Raw genomic sequence first — 16,628 nt, 5'->3', positions numbered from 1 at the left:
GCTCTACTGTACTTCTGGTTTCTGCTTGATTGATTTCAGCTCTAATTTTGGTCAACTGCTTCCTCGTGCGTGGATTAGGCCTGTCCCTCTGTTGCTGTTCCAGCTTCTTGAGGTGAGAATATAAAAACTGCATTTTAGATTTTTCTATTCTTTTGAGTGAGGCTTGGATGGCTATGTATTTCCCCCTTAGGACTGCCTTTGCAGTATCCCATAGGTTTTGGACTGTTGTATTTTCATTCTCATTGGTCTCCATAAATTGTTTAATTTGATTTTTGATTTCCTGGTTTATCGAGTCATTCCTGAGCAGGATGGTTCTTAGTCTCCAAGTGTTTGAGTTTCTTCCAAATTTTTCCTTGTGGTTGAGTTCCAATTTCAGAGCGTTGTGGTCTGAGAATATGCAGGGGATAATTTCAATCTTTTGGTATCGGTTGAGACCTGTTTTGTGTCCCAGAACATGGTCTATTCTTGAGAATGTTCCATGGGCATTAGAATAGAATGAGTATTCTTTGGTTCTGGGGTGTAGTGTTCTATATATATCTATGAGGTCCAACTCGTCGAGTATGGCATTCAAAGCCTTTGATTCTTTGCTTAGTTTTTGCCAGGGTGTTCTGTCTATTTCTGAGAGTGGAGTGTTGAGGTCCCCTACTATTAATGTATTTTTATTTATATGTCTCTTTATTCTGGTTAAGAGTTGGCTTGTGTATCTTGCTGCTCCCCTGTTGGGGGCATATATATTTATAATTGTCATATCCACTTGTTGAATACTTCCCTTAAGAATAATATAGTGCCCTTCTGCATCTCTAACTATAGTCTGTAGTTTAAAATCCAATTTATCTGATATGAGAATTGCTACCCCAGCTTTCTTTTGAGGTCCATTTGCGTGAAAGATGGTACTCCATCCCCTTACTCTCAGTCTGAATGCATCTTTGGGTTCGAAATGAGTCTCTTGTAGACAGCAAATGGATGGGTCATTTCTTTTTATCCAATCTGCAACCCTGTGGCGTTTTATGGGATGGTTCAAACCATTTACATTAAGACTGATTACTGAGAGATATGATTTTAATGTTGCCATGTTGCCAGTAAAGTCTTTGTTTGTATTGGCTGTGACTTTCTGTTCTGTATCACTCTTGGGGCCTTTTTACTTTTATAGAACCCCCCGTAATATCTCCTGTAGGGCTGGTTTCGTGGTTACAAAATTGGTTAGTGACTGGCGATTCTGAAATGTCTTTATTTCTCCATCAATTCTGAATGACAGCCTTGCTGGATAAAGGATCCTTGGCTGCATGTTTTTCTCTGAAAGAGCTTTAAATATGCTCCCCCAACCCTTTCTCTCATTCCAGGTCTGTGTAGACAGGTCTGACGTAATTCTGATGCTTTTGCCTTGGTACGTGAGAAATTTCTTTGCCCTGGCCGCTTTCAATACTGTATCCTTGCATCTAATATTTGCGAATTGCACTATGACGTGACGTGGCGTAGGTTTGTCGTGGTTGAGCTTGGGAGGGGTCCTCTCTGCCTCTTGGACACGAATGTTTGTTTCCCTTGCTAGATTAGGGAAGTTTTCAGCTACAATTTGTTCAAATATCTCTTCTAGACCTCTGTTTTTCTCCACCCCCTCGGGGATGCCGATGATTCTAACATTGGATCGTTTCATTGAGTCAGTAATCTCCCGTAACCTACATTCGTGGGCGTGGATTTTTTTAAGACCATCTTCTATTTTCATTTTTTCCTCTATTAACCCATCCTCCAATTCACTAACCCGTTCCTCTGCTTCTGCGACCCTGGCCGTCAGAGCCTCTAGTTTTGCCTGCATTTGGCTCATAGAATTTTTAATTTCTGTCAGATTCGCTCTCATTTCTGTCCTTAGGGATTCTATATTCTCAGTAACCTTTTCGTTAATAGTTTTTTCAATTCTACTCATCATTTTGACCATCGTTACTCTGAATTCCATTTCTGATAATTTGGTTACATCCATATCCATTATTTCTGTGGCAGAGGCCACAGAATCACTGTCTTTTCTTTGCTGGGGGGGGCTTCTCCTTCTTGTCATTCTGATGAAGAGAGGTTGCGGGGTTTCCAGAGCCCAAATTATTGACTGGGTCCCAGGCCGTGCCCCTTGTTTTATAGGGATCTTAGGGATGTGGGCTTCTTCTTTAAAGATTTTATTTATTTATTTATGTGGCAGCCAACCAGCGAGAGAGGGAACAGAAGCAGGGGAGTGGGAGAGGAAGAAGCAGGCTCCCAGCGGAGGAGCCCGATGAGGGACTCCTTTCCGGAACGCCGGGATCACGCCCTAAGCCGAAGGCAGGCGCTCAATGACTGCGCCACCCAGGCGCCCGGGTTGTGGGCTTCTTGATTTTTCAGCCTGCCTTCTGTGTTCTGGGGGAGGGGCCTGCCGCGCCAATACTCAGGCAACCCTGTTTGGGTAGAGTCTCCGTGTCCCCTGCGAGGGAGGATGGGGATGGGCACTCTCTGAGCCGGTATTTCCAGGCTTTTGTTCTCTGGCGGCTTTCCCTGGCGGTTTGCTGTGCCTCTTCTGAGAGTCAGAGCAGCAGCGGCCAAATTTCAGCCTCTGTCACGGAACAGAAGGATTGCGGCCCGTTCTCTACTAATGTTCTGGCCACTTTAACTCTGTTTCTGTTGGTGCTGCTCAACCCTGCAGCGTCCCGGGATGTGCGCCCCACACCCGGCGTCCCAGCTCACTTCCAGGGCCGGGCGCCGTTCTGTCCTTTGTGTTTCTAATGCCCCAGCCGCCAGCCGCCGCCGCCGCGCCGATCTCCCGGTCTCAGCTGGTTCAGTGGGCAAGGATTCGGTGTTCCGCGAGATGCCTGGTGGCGCGCGCACCGGTCACGGTCTCAGTCTCTTGTTTGGGTGCCGCCCGCGAGCCCCGCCCGCTCTCCCCGTGCAAGTGGCTACCCTTCCCGGCGCTCGAACGCGCGGCTCCTCTTCCGTTTATCTTCCGATATCTGTGCACAAGCCTTCATGATGCCCCCGCTTCGTACCTCAATACTCAGCGCTGGAGATGTTCATTTGTAGAGATCCAGATGCGTCTTCCTGCGTCTCAGGCTGGTTCCGTGGTTGTTTAGGCTGGTCTGGTACCTATCCTGCTCGACTCGGAAGACCGGCTGAAAACGGTGTCTCCTACTCCTCCGCCATCTTAACTCCTCCCCCGGACTTTCATATTTGTTAAAGAAGACTCACAGGATACCAGAGCCCTTGCCATTGTCAAGGTAAAGTTGTTTTTCCCTCTAGCAAGGCATTAACAAGAGGATAGTTGGGAACTTCTGGAGGAACATTATACTCTGCCTGCTTCAAGTATCTGTCAATGGGGTGCAGATTATAATGACATTTAATTGTATCTACATTTCCTTCTGGAAGCTAGGTTATTGATAGAAATGCTTTGTTCTTGTAAATTGCTAAGACATTTGTAAACTGAGGGAGACTCTTGTCTTGCAGGACTTGATCTCTAAGTTCACTATTTATTTTTCCTTTCCTTAGCTTTAAGGCAGCCAGGAGTGACTGAGGAATGTCACATAATCCCATGGGAGGGGGGCATTGTGGGGTGTCAGATTCTGCTTTGTCCTCAGCTTGCTTTCTGTGTCTTCATCAGTAGTATCTTTTTCTGATTTTAATTTTCATTTTCCTGTCGGCAATATTTCTATATACTTTTTGGCATATTGGTCATGTGGATCTTTTCATTCTTTGTATTATTATGCAGTTCCTATACACATATTTGTCTGATTTATTTATTGTGGTATTTGCATTTTTGATTTATATGAGTTCTTTGTATAGCACAGATACATCTCCTTTGAAAGATATATGTCCTATGAATATTTTTTTCACATTCAATATATTCTCTTTTTATTTTCTTAATGAAGCCTTTTGATGAATACAATTCTTCAGTTTTCTTCTTTTTTTAAATTTTTATTTACCTGTTCAAAAGAGAGAGAGCATGAGCAGGGGGAAGGGTAGAGGAAGAAAGACAGACAGTGTACCCACTGAGCAGGAAGCCCAACTCGGGGATTGATCCGAGGACCCTGAGATCATGATCTGAGCCAAAGTCAGATTCTTCACCAAATGAGTCACCCAGGCACCCCTTCAATTTTCATAAAGTTCATTTTTCAATATTTTCTTTAGAAGTAATGTTTTTGTATCCTGCATAAGAATTCTTGCCCACCTTAAGGTCATAAGATATTTCCCTATGTTTTATTTCAGAAGATTTATATTTTGGGGGTGTATGGGTGGCTCAGTTAGTTAAGTGTCCAACTCTTGATTTCAGATCTGGCCATGATCTCAGGGTCATGAGATAGAGCCCCGTGTCAGGCTCTTTGCTCAACACAGAGTCTGCTGAAGATTCCCTCCTTCTCCCACACGCTCTCCTCTTCCCCATGTCTCAAAAAAATAATTGAGTAAAATCTTTAGAAGTTTTATATTTTTAGCTAGTATATTTAGATCTTTGGCCCAATTTTTATTCTTATATTCAAGAGATATAAAAAATCTATCAAAGTGTTAAAGAAGTTACTAAGCACGTTCAATTTCTAAATGTATGTCATCACGAATTATTAACAATATGCAGATGAGCATTAGTTCAAGGACCACACTTGGAATACCACTGCTCTATGTGTGGCAAATCTGCCAATGACTTTAAATATGTAAGGATGGACTTTGGTAAGGGAAGGGCCTTGGAAGTTCTTAGAAGTCTATGCTGAGTTGGGAGATATGCTCCAACTGGCATCTCCCTCCTTAATGTATTCATTTATACACATGTCCTTGATTGGTCCAAACCCTGGGAAGTCTTCTCTGATGGAAATTCTAATCAAAAAGCCCTATGAAAAATTTATCTCTTTTGAAGGTGATAGAGGTACTAAAAAATCTGTAGGATGACCAGTTAAAGCTGAGTAGTTATCAAATAATCTACAAGTATCCAGTAACAGAGACTTGTCAAAAAATACACTTTCCTCTTGGTATTCCTTCCTTTGTTGTGTTGATTTATTTATATTAGCCTTGACTCAAATATTCTTTTTGAGTTAATATCCCAAGGTGATAAAATCACAAGAATCATCCTCTCACAGTGGTTTCCACTTTATGAGTACCAGCTGCTTTGGACTTCAGATTCAGCTCGCATATATAAGATACACCATGCTAGGTGCTAGGTGCTCCTGTGAGCCCATTGACACAAAAGCTCTGTAAGGTTGGTATTTTTATCAGTGCCTCAGAAAGGTTAAATTACTTGTCATGGTCTGTGGTTCCCAGCTAGGCAGTAGAACTATGTTCAATATTGAATCAATTTTTGTTTATATTGAAAAGTTGGAGTGAGTGAACATCTTTGTCTCTTTGTTTATGTTTGTGTTAGCATGAAAACACTGATTTTTCTTATGTTTACTGCTTCATTATTTATAATAGCCAACTCAAGCCTCCATTGACAGATAAATGAATAAAAATGTTATACACACACACACACACAAATGAACTCATATACAATGAATTATTAATCATAAAAAATTATTAGATTTTTGCTACTTGCTACAATGTGGATGGACCTGGAAGGTATTATGCCAAGAGAAACAAATCACAAGTGAAAAACAAATACCATGTGATTTCATCTATATGTGAAACCTAAAATACAAAAACAAATGAACAAACAAAAGCAGAAACTGACCTACAAATACAGAAAATGAATAGGGGATTGCTACAGGGCAAGGGGATGAGAGGATACGCAACATGGGTGAAAGGGAGTGGGAATGTAGAGAATTCCAGTTACAGTTGAATAAGTCAAGGGATAAAAGGTACAACATAAGGAATACAGTCAATGAATAGTGACAGATGGTAACTACATTATGGCATCACATAGACTTGTTGAATCATGATTCGTACACCTGATTAATGTAACCTTATGTATCAACTATAATTCAATGGATATTATTGAATTAAAATTTTTCTTTGGAAATATCACCAAAATAGAGGAAATTTTAACTACATTGAGTATGTCACAAAAAGAAGACTCAAATTACTAAAATAAGAAATGAAAGTGGGGACATTACTGCCAAACTTACATTAAAATGATAAAAGGATACTATAAAAATTGCATACCAATAAAGTAGAAAATACATGAGATAGATCAAGTCCTAGAAACACACAAACTACCAAAGCTAACTTAAAAAGAAAAAAGAAGCCTACATAGACTTAGAGTAAGTAAAGAGACTGAAACAGTAATCCAAATACAGGAAACACCTCTAAGCAAAACAAAGTAAAGCCTAGGGCCAGATGGCTTAATTGGTGATATAATGGAGAAATTCTACCAGCTCTTAATAAGATTAACACTGATCTTTTCAAATTCCTGTGAAGTATCAAAAGCAGACTAAAACATCCCAAGAAAATATAGACCCATATTTCTTATGAACATAGGTTAAAAGTACTCCACATACTATTAGTACACAGAGTCAAGCATCATCTTTTATGAAGTTCTTATTTAAATTCCAGTTAGTTAACACACAGTGTGACATTAGTTTCAGGAGTACAAAAGAGTGATTCAGAAATTCCATACAACACCCAGTACTCATCACACCTGCACTCCTTAATACCCATTACATATTACCCATAGTCTCCCCTACATTTCCCCTGGTAACCATCAGTTTGTTCCCTATGCTCTATACAGACTCTTATCTGTTTCTTGGTTTGCCTCTCTCTTTTTCTCCCTTGCTCATTTGTTTTGTTCCTTCAATTCTTTTTTTTAATTTTTTTTATTTTAAACTTTTTTTATTATATTATGTTAGTCACCATACAGTACATCCCCGGTTTTCTTTTCTTTTCTTTTTTTTTTTTGAAGTCTTTTTTTTTTTTAATGATTTTTTATTATATATGTTAGTCACCATACAGTATATCCCCGGTTTCCGATGAGCCATTTGTATGTCTTCATTGGAAAAGTGTCTGTTCATATCTTCTGCCCATTTTATGATTTGTTTATTTCTTTCTCACGTATTGAGTTTGAGAAGTTCTTTGTAGATCTTGGATACTAGTCTTTTATCTGTAGCATCATTTGCAAATATATTCTCCCATTCCGTGGGATGCCTCTTAGTTTTTCTGACTGTTTCCTTGGCTGTGCAGAAGCTTTTAACTTGATGAAGTCCCATAAGTACATTTTATCTTTTGTTTCTCTTGCCTTTGGAGATGTGTCATGAAAAAGGTTGCTTTGGCCGATGTATGTTCTTCTCTAGGATTTTGATGGATTCCTGTCTCACATCGAGGTCTTTCATCCATTTGGAGTTTATTTTTGTGCATGGTGTGAAAGAGTGGTCATGTTTCATTCTTTTGCATGTAGCTGTCCAATTTTCCAGCACCATTTATTGAAGAGACTATCTTTTTTCCACCGGATGTTTTTTCCTGCTTTATCAAAGATTAGTTGCCCAAAGAGCCGAGAGTCCATTTCTGGGTTCTCTATTCTGTTCCATTGGTCTATGTGTCTGTTTTTGTACCAGTACCATGCTGTCTTTGTGATCACAGCTTTGTAGTACAGCTTGAAATCCGGCATTGTGATGCCCCCAGCTTTGTTTTTCCTTTTCAACAGTTCCTTGACAATTCGGACCTTTTCTGATTCCATACAAATTCAAGGACTATTTGTTCCAGTTCTTTGAAAAATGTCATCGGTATTTTGATCGGCATAGCATTGAAAGTGTAGATTGCTCTGGGTAGCATGGACATTTTAACTATGTTTATTCTTCTGATCCATGAGCATGGAATATTTTTCCATCTTTTTGTGTCTTCATCAATGTCTTTCAAGAGTGATTTATAGTTTCTAGAATAAAGGTCCTTTACGTCTCTGGTTAAGTTAATTCCAAGGTAACGTATGGTTTTTGGTGCTATTGTAAATGGGATGGATTCCCTAATTTCTCTTTCTTCTTTCTCATTATTTGTGTATAGAAATGGAACTGATTTCTGAGCATTGATTTTGGATCCTGCCACATTGCTGAATTGCTCTATAACTTCTAGTAGCTTGGGAATGGATTCTTTTGGGTTTTCCATATAGTCATCTGTGAAGAGAGACATTTTGACTTCTTCTTTGCCAATTTGGATACATTTCATCCCTTTTTGTTGCCTGATTGCTGTTGCAAGGACTTCTAGTACTATGTTGAATAATAGTGGTGAGAGTGGGCATCCTTCTCGTGTTCCTGATTTTAAGGGAAAGGCTTCCAGCTTTTCCCCATTGAAAATGATATTTGCTGTAGGCTTTTCATAGATGGTTTTTATGAGATTGAGGAATGTACCCTCTATCCCTACACTCTGAAGGGTTTTAATCAAGAAAGGATGCTGTATTTTGTCAAATGCTTTTTGTGCATCTATTGACAGAATCATATGATTTTTGAATTTTTCTTTCTGGATAAAATCTAAGACACTGATAGATTTGTGAATGTTGAACCACCCTTGCAGCCCAGGGATGAATCCCACTTGGTCATGATGGATAATCCTTTTAATGTACTGTTGGATTCTATTAGCAAGTATCTTGTTGAGGATTTTGGCGTCCATGTTCATTAGGGTAATTGGTCTGTAATTCTCCTTTTTTATGGGGTCTTTGCCTGGTTTGGGGATCAAGGTAATATTGGCCTCATAGAATGAGTTTGGTAGCTCCTTCTGTTTCTATTTTTTGAAATAGCTTTTGGAGAAGAGGTATTATTTCTTCTTTGAATGTTTGGTAGAATTCCCCCAGGAAAACCATCCAGGCCTAGAGTTTTGTTATTTGGAAAATTGTTTATCACTGACTCAATCTCTTTATAATTAATTGGCCTGTTTAAAAAATCAGTTTCTTCCTGTTTCAGTCTTGGTAGTTTATAGGATTCCAGGAAGGCCTCCATCTCTTCCAGATTGCTTAATTTATTGGCATAAAGCTGTTGAGAAAAGTTACTAATAATCCTTACAATTTCATTGGTGTTGGCTGTGACCTCTCCTTTTTCATTCATAATTTTATTAATTTGGGTCCTTTCTCTATTCTTTTGGATAAGTCTTGCCAGTGTTCTGTCAATTTTATTGATTCTCTCAAAGAACCAGCTTCTAGTTCTGTTGATCTGCTCTACTGTACTCCTGGTTTCTAATTCATTGATTTCTGATCTAATCTTAGTCAACTGCTTCCTCGTGTGTGGATTAGGTCTGTCCCTCTGTTGTTGTTCCAGCTTCTTGAGGTGAGAATATAAAAACTGCATTTTAGATTTTTCTATTCTTTTGAGTGAGGCTTGGATGGCTATGTATTTCCCCCTTAGGACTGCCTTTGCAGTATCCCATAGGTTTTGGACCGTTGTGTTTTCATTCTCGTTGGTCTCCATAAATTGTTTATATTGATTTTTGATTTCCTGGTTTATCGAGTCATTCCTGAGCAGGATGGTTCTTAGTCTCCAAGTGTTTGAGTTTCTTCCAAATTTTCCCTTGTCATTGAGTTCCAATTTTAGAGTGTTGTGGTCTGAGAATATGCAGGGAATAATTTCAGTATTTTGGTATTGGTTGAGACCTGTTTTTTGACCCGGAACATGGTCTATTCTTGAGAATGTTCCATGGGCATTGGAATAGAATAAGTATTCTTTGGTTCTGGGGTGTAGTGTTCTATATATATCTATGAGGTCCAACTTGTCGAGTATGGCATTCAAAGCTCTTGTTTCTTTGTCAATTTTTTACACGGGTGTTCTATTTCTGATAGTGGAGTGTTGAGGTCCCCTACTATTAACATATTTTTATCTATATGTCTCTTTATTGTGGTTAAGAGTTGGCTTGTGTATCTTGCTGCTCCCCTGGTGGGGACATATATATTTATAATTGTCATATCCCCTTGTTGGATACATACTTTAAGAATAATATAGTGCCCTTCTGTGTCTCTAACTATAGTCTTTAGTTTAAAATCCAATCTGTCTGATATGAGAATTGCTACCCCAGCTTTCTTTTGAGGTCCATTGGCATAAAAGATGGTATTCCAGCCCTTTACTTTCAGTCTGAATGTATCTTTAGGTTCAAAATGAGTCTCTTGTAGACAGCAAATGGATGGGTCATGTCTTTTTATCCAATCTGAAACCCTGTGGTGTTTTATGGGAGCTTTTAGGCCATTTACATTGAGACTGATTATTGAGAGATATGATTTTAGTAATGCTATGTTGCCAGTAAAGTCTTTGTTCCTATAGATTGTGACTTTCTGTTGTGTATCACTCTTGGGGCCTTTTTACTTTTATAGAACCCCCCTTAATATCTCCCGTAAGGCTGGTTTCGTGGTTACAAAATTGGTCAATGACTGGCGATTCTGGAAGGTCTTTATTTCTCCATCAATTCTGAATGACAGTCTTGCTGGATAAAGGATCCTTGGCTGCATGTTTTTCTCTGAAAGAGATTTAAAAATGCCCCCCCAACCCTTTCTCTCATTCCAGGTCTGTGTAGACAGGTCTGACGTAATTCTGATACCTTTGCCTTGGTACGTGAGAAATTTCTTTGCCCTGGCCACTTTCAATACTGAATCCTTGGATCTAATATTTGTGAATTGCACTATGATGTGACATGGCGTAGGTTTGTAGTGGTTGAGCTTGGGAGGGGTCCTCTCTGCCTCTCAGACACGGATGTTTGTTTCCCTCACTAGATTAGGGAAGTTTTCAGCTACAATTTTTCAAATACCTCTTCTAGACCTCTGTTTTTCTCTACCCCCTTGGGATGCCGATGATTCTGACATTGGAACATTACATTGAGTCAGTAATCTCCCGTAACCTACATTCCCGAGCGTGGATTTTTTTAAGTCCAGATTCTATTTTAGCTTTTTCTTCTACTAACCCAACCTCCAAATCGCTAATACGTTCCTCTGCCTCATTCACCCTGACCGTCAGAGCCTCTAGTTTTGACTGCATTTGGCTCATAGAATTTTTAATTTCTGTCAGTTTCGCTCTCATTTCTGCCCTTAGAGATTGTATATTCTCATTAACATTTTCATTATGCTTTTTTTCAAGTCTACACATCATCTTGACCATTGTTACTCTGAACTCCATTTCTGATAATTTGGTTATATCCATGTCCATTAGTTCTGTGGCAGAGGCCAGACTCATTATCATTTCTTTGCTGGGGGGGTGTTCTTCTTCTCGTCATTCTGATGAGGAGAGGTTGCATGGTTGTCCAGAGCCCAAATCATTGACTGGGACCCAGGCTGTGGCCCTTGTTTTATGGGGATCTTAGGGATGTGGGCTTCTTGATTTTTCAGCCAGCCTTCTGGGGGAGGGGCCTGCTGCGCTGATACGCAGGCAACCCTGTTTAGGTAGAGTCTCCGTGTCCCCTGCGAGGGGGGATGGGGATGGGCACACTGTGAGCCAGTATTTCCAGGCTTTTGTTCTCTGGCAGCTTTCCCTGGCAGTTTGCTGTGCCTCTTCTGAGAGTCAGAGAAGCAGTGGCCGAATCTCAGCCTCTGTCTCAGAACAGAGGGATCACGGACCATTCTCCACTGATGTTCTGGCCACTTTAACTCTGTTTCTATTGGTGCTGCTCAACCTTGCAGTGTCCCGAGATGTGCAGCCTACACCCAGCGTCCCAGCCCTCACTTCCGGGGCCCACACGTCTCTGTTCTTTGTGTTTCTAACACCGCTAGCAGCCAGCTGCCAGCCATCCCCGCATGCTCCCGGAGCTCCCAATCTCAGTCTGGTTCCAGTGAGCACACCGGAGCTCCGTTTCAGTCTGGTGGAGCGCGTTCCCAGGCTCACAGTCTCAGTCTGCTCTCTCGCGGGTGCCGGTCCGCGAGTCTGCCTACTCCCCTGTGCAGGTGGCTACCACTTCCCAGTGCCCGAATGCGGCAGCTCCTTCCCCCTTCCTTTTATCTTCTGATATCTGTGCACGGTTTCACAGCTCCCCGCTTCGTACCTCAATACTCAGCGCTGGAGATGTTCATTTGTAGAGATACAGATGTATCTTCCTGCGTCTCATGCTGATTCCGTGGATGTTCAGGCTGATCTGGTACCTATTCAACTCGACTCAGGGGACCGGCTGAAAAAGGGGTCCCCTTCTCCTCCGCCATCTTAACTCCTCCCTACTTATGGCCATTTTGTTCATTGTTTTCTGTTTGCTTTTCAGTTCTTCTCTGTTCCCTTCTTTTCTTGGGTCCTTCTTTTGTGATTGGATGATTTTCTTTTGTGTTATACTTGGAGTGTTTTTCTTTATGTTTTCTGCATTTATTATAGGTGTTTGATTCGTAATTATAGACAGGTTCAAATATAACATCTTTATTTTTACAGCAGTCTCAAAAAAGTTGATGGTCAGCGAAGTTCACAGAGATTCTAATAGCACTACACTTTTATGGATTTACTTTTTTCATTGTACAAAATGTGAGAACAGATATTTCTTTTCAATTAATTTAACATTTTTTCATTATTTTTTCTCCAAATTTTTATTTAAATTCTAGTTAGTTGCCATACAGTGCAATATTGGTTTCAGGTGTAGAATTCAATATCTCATCACTTACATACAACACCCAGTGCTCATCACACAAATGCCCTCCTTAATAACTATCACCCATCTAGCCCATCCCCTAACCACCTCCCTCCATCAACCCAAAGTTTGTTCTCTATCATTAAAAGTCACTTATAGGGATTTCCTCTCTCTTTTTACTTTTCTTTCTCCCCACCCCCTATATATTCATCTCTTTTGTTTCTTAAATTCCACATATGAATGAAATTATATGGTATTTGTCTTTTCTCTCACTGACTTATTTCACTTACCATAATATACTCTAACTCTATCCCTGTCTATTCTTGATAAAAACCCTAAACAAAATATGGATAGGCAGAACATACCTCAACATCATAAAGGCCTTATACTGAAGACCAAGGGCTAATATCATCCTCAGTGTGAAAAAACTGGGAATTGTTCCTCTCCTGGTCAGGAACAAGACAGAGATATCCACTCTCAGCACAGTAATTTGACATAGTACAGAAAGTCCTACCCACAGCAATCAGACAACAAAAAGAACTAAAATTCATCCAAATCAACAAGGAAGAAGTCAAACTTTTACTATTCACACATGATTTTCCATGTAGAAAACCTGAAAAACTCCACCAAAAAGTGGCTAGAACTAATACATGAATTCAGCAAAGTCACAGGATATAAAATCAATGTACAGAAATCTGTTGCATTTCTATACACCAATAATGAAGCAGCAGAAAAAGAAATCAAGGAATCGATCCCACTTACAATTGCACCAAAAACCATAAAATACCTAGGAATAAACCTAACCAAAGTGGCAAAAGGTCTGTACTTTGAAAACAGTAGAATATTTATGAAAGTAATTGAAGAAGAAATAAAGAAATGGAACAACATCCCGTGTTCATGGATTGGAAGAACAAACATTGTTAAAATGTCTGGACTACCCATGGCACCCTACACATTTAATGCAATTCCTATCAAAATACCACCATCATTTTCCTTCATTATTATAGTAGCCTCTCCATTTCGAGTGCAAGTTTTTGTCTCATATTTCACATCAGGTTAATTTAGCTTTCTCTCAATTACCCTATTGTAATTTTGTCCTTTTTTAGTTTCAATATTTGAAACTGAACAGCTGGACTTTTACCATTAGGTTTCTCATTTTTTGTTCTCGTCAGATTCAAATTATACTTGAGTGCACTACTTAGTTCAAAAATATTTCCAATTATTGAGGCACCCAGATGGCTCAGTTGGTTATGTGTCAGCCCTTGACTCCGCTCATGATGTCAGGGTCCTAAGATAAAGCCCTCAATCAGTCTCCCTGCTCAACAGAGAGTCTGTTTCTCCCTCTCCCACTACACCCCGCCAACTCATGGTCATTCTCTCTCTATCTCCTGAAGGAATAAATAAAATCTTTGAAATATATATATACTTTTTTACTCCTTGTAGTAGTTTATTTAATCTTTTTTTATTTAAATTCAATTAAAATAGTTATCATTTACTTATACTTATAATTATTTTATTAAGATTTTATTTTCTTCAAGAAAAAATTTTACATTTTTAATATGTTATACTATTTTACATGGGAATTTTTAAATATTTTAATAGAAGTACAAAACTACACAGATAAAATTTCTGCTATTGATACAAAAAATAAGCCTATATAAATGGAGTGGAAACTACAGAAATACTTCTAGTGATGCAAATAATCAAAATAAATCCAAATAACTAAAAAGTAGTATGTAGGTTTCATAAAGTATTTGAGAATGTAGAATACCTTTGTGTTGTGGGTATGCTATTCAGTATTCATTGTGTGAAGGGAACAGAACATAGTTATATTTACACTTACATCACCCTCCATACTTAAATCAGATATAATCAAAAGCATATACTAAACTCAAGCATTGTTTGGGTTTTAGGTATATAACAGTATAGACATAAAATATTTTGACTGATGCAGACAGTCTAGCATAATCAGCAAGTGTAGTTACTGTAATTTATCTGATAGATCCTTCACATTAGAGAAGATGTCTAATAAATTAAGGGCATCCAAATAATCATAAGCATAAATGTTTGACAATTACTTTAGGAAAGGTCAAAGATGGCTCCATCCGTGTACAACAACCTAAAACGTTTTTGTAGAGATTTATTTATTTACTTTAGAGATACAGAGAGAGGGTGGGAGCAGGGGGAGGGGCAGAGAGAGAGAGAGAATCTCAAGCAAACTCCACACTTAGCTCAGAGCCCAATGTGGGGCTCAGTCCCACGACCCTAGCCAAAATCAAGAGTCAGACACTCAATCTACTGAGCCACCCAGGCACCCCTCAAGCATGTTTTAGTCCATGTATCTGGTCATTTGTTTTGTATGTTCATGAAGTTGGATGGTTTAATGAAATGGCCAATGTAAAATTTATTAATGCCTTTTCAAAATTTTACCTTTTTAAAATTGTGGTGTGGGAAATTCTACTCACATGCCCTTTGTGTCAGAGAAATGTGTGAGAGTGTTCAAACTCCTGGGGGAAATAGTTTATAGAGAGGACTTTCTCGTCTTTGCAAAGGCACAGTTTAGGAAGGATCATTTGTTATTTTTCATTAGTACAAGAGGACAGATTGCTAGATAACAAGAAGAGAGAAAAGTAGTGGTGTTCTCCAGCCCTTATACATTGTGTCTATAACTTCTGTAAATGGTAAGGCAGATACTGGCTGAGTAAAAACAAAAACAAAAACAAACAAAGCAGCTCAAAAATAGCAGGGTCCTGTGGGTGGCCTTAGTTTCAGGAAAGGGTCTTGGGCACAGGCTGGTCTTGTGAAATGTTACCATGGACACACTAGTCCAGATCATGAGGAACACAAACAGGAAATCTCATAAACCTATGCCCCCTACAAAAGCAGCCTCCTGAAGTTTATCAGGTTCTCTCCTGCTACAGCATGTCAGATAACACATTTGTGCAACTTCATTGATGTTGAAGGGGACTACACACAGCACTTATGATGACATGGATGTACATCTGATGTTAGTGATCTAGAAAGAAAAGAGAGATGAAAAAATGTATGTGAAGACTTTGGTTTTGAGCCATGCCTATTGATGTTTTTGGAAGTGATAATTATGGCCTGAAAAATACTGAGAAATGTCGTGGTGCAGAGGGGAAGACCCCTGGTGACTCTGTACGTGTAAACCACTCCCTTACAACCAATGTCATCTAGAAAATTCTTACTCCAAAGGCACTGAATACTTCTGGAATCCTACTGAAAGCAATTCTTATTACTTAAAGTTACATGGGTGAATATCAAATCTATAGGCTTCTTTGCATGGGGCTGGAATAAGAAGGTGTTGATAAGTAACACAAGGAGGAATGTGTTCCCAATGAAATAGTCCTCAATTGTGAATGAAGAACACTCCAAAATAGTATCATTTGAAACTATTATATTCATTGGTCTCTTATTCTATGGATAGACTTCTGCAGAGCTAAAAAGGGAACCAAAATGATTTGTAAGCTTGTTGGAAATAAGAGAACTCTAAGAAGACTCCATGAGGTATGATCACCATCAGCAGTAAGTTGTGCAGTTGCTCTACCAATATTCAGGAATGAAGAATTTGTTCTAGAAGTAAATATCAAGAATTGCTAAAGTCACTTCAGAGGAATGATAAGGTCAAGACAAACATGCCTTATTTATAAGAATTCTTGAGATGTCTTCGGTGCAAAAAGGTGGTTTTATTAAAGCAGGGGACAGGACCCAGGGGCAGAAAGAGCTGCCCTGGTGTCATGAGGAGTGTCCCATTATATATTTTGAAGTTGGGAAGGGGTTAAGGACAGCCTAGGCCTCCAAGGTATCTTGCAATAAAAGTTTCCCAGACCTTGAGGGAGCTAGCTATTGTTAGGAAAAGGTCATTTATTACTGCTTAGTAAAAGTCATGAGTCCTTTTGATGAGGTTGTGGGATATAGGTGAGGTTCAGTGGGGTGAAGTCCAGAGCTGAAGACCAAGAAAGAATTCTTGAGGCATCTTTGGTGCAAAATTGGTGGTTTATTAAAGCACGGGGACAGGACCCGTGGGCAGAAAGAACTGCTACCCAGGGTTGTGAGAGGTGGCTGATTATATACCAAGGTGTTGGGGGAGGTGAGGAAAAAGGGGAGGCTGAGAAAGCACTTTCATATGTTAAAGAAGACTCACAGGATATTGGAGGCCTTGCTATTGTCAAGCCAAGGCTGTCCCT

The 16,628-nt window shown here is 39.6% G+C and overlaps 1 pseudogene; it reads right to left on the bottom strand.

Annotated features, from left to right (window-relative positions):
- Nucleotides 1-14,881: 14,881 nt before the first annotated feature.
- On the bottom strand, nt 14,882-15,846 carry LOC103680649 (annotated as a pseudogene).
- Nucleotides 15,847-16,628: the final 782 nt, after the last annotated feature.

Source organism: Ursus maritimus, unplaced genomic scaffold, assembly GCF_017311325.1.
Source record: "Ursus maritimus isolate PB19 unplaced genomic scaffold, ASM1731132v1 scaffold_5, whole genome shotgun sequence".
Classification (NCBI taxonomy): Eukaryota; Metazoa; Chordata; class Mammalia; order Carnivora; family Ursidae; genus Ursus; species Ursus maritimus.
This window is presented reverse-complemented; position numbering and strand designations above follow the sequence as displayed.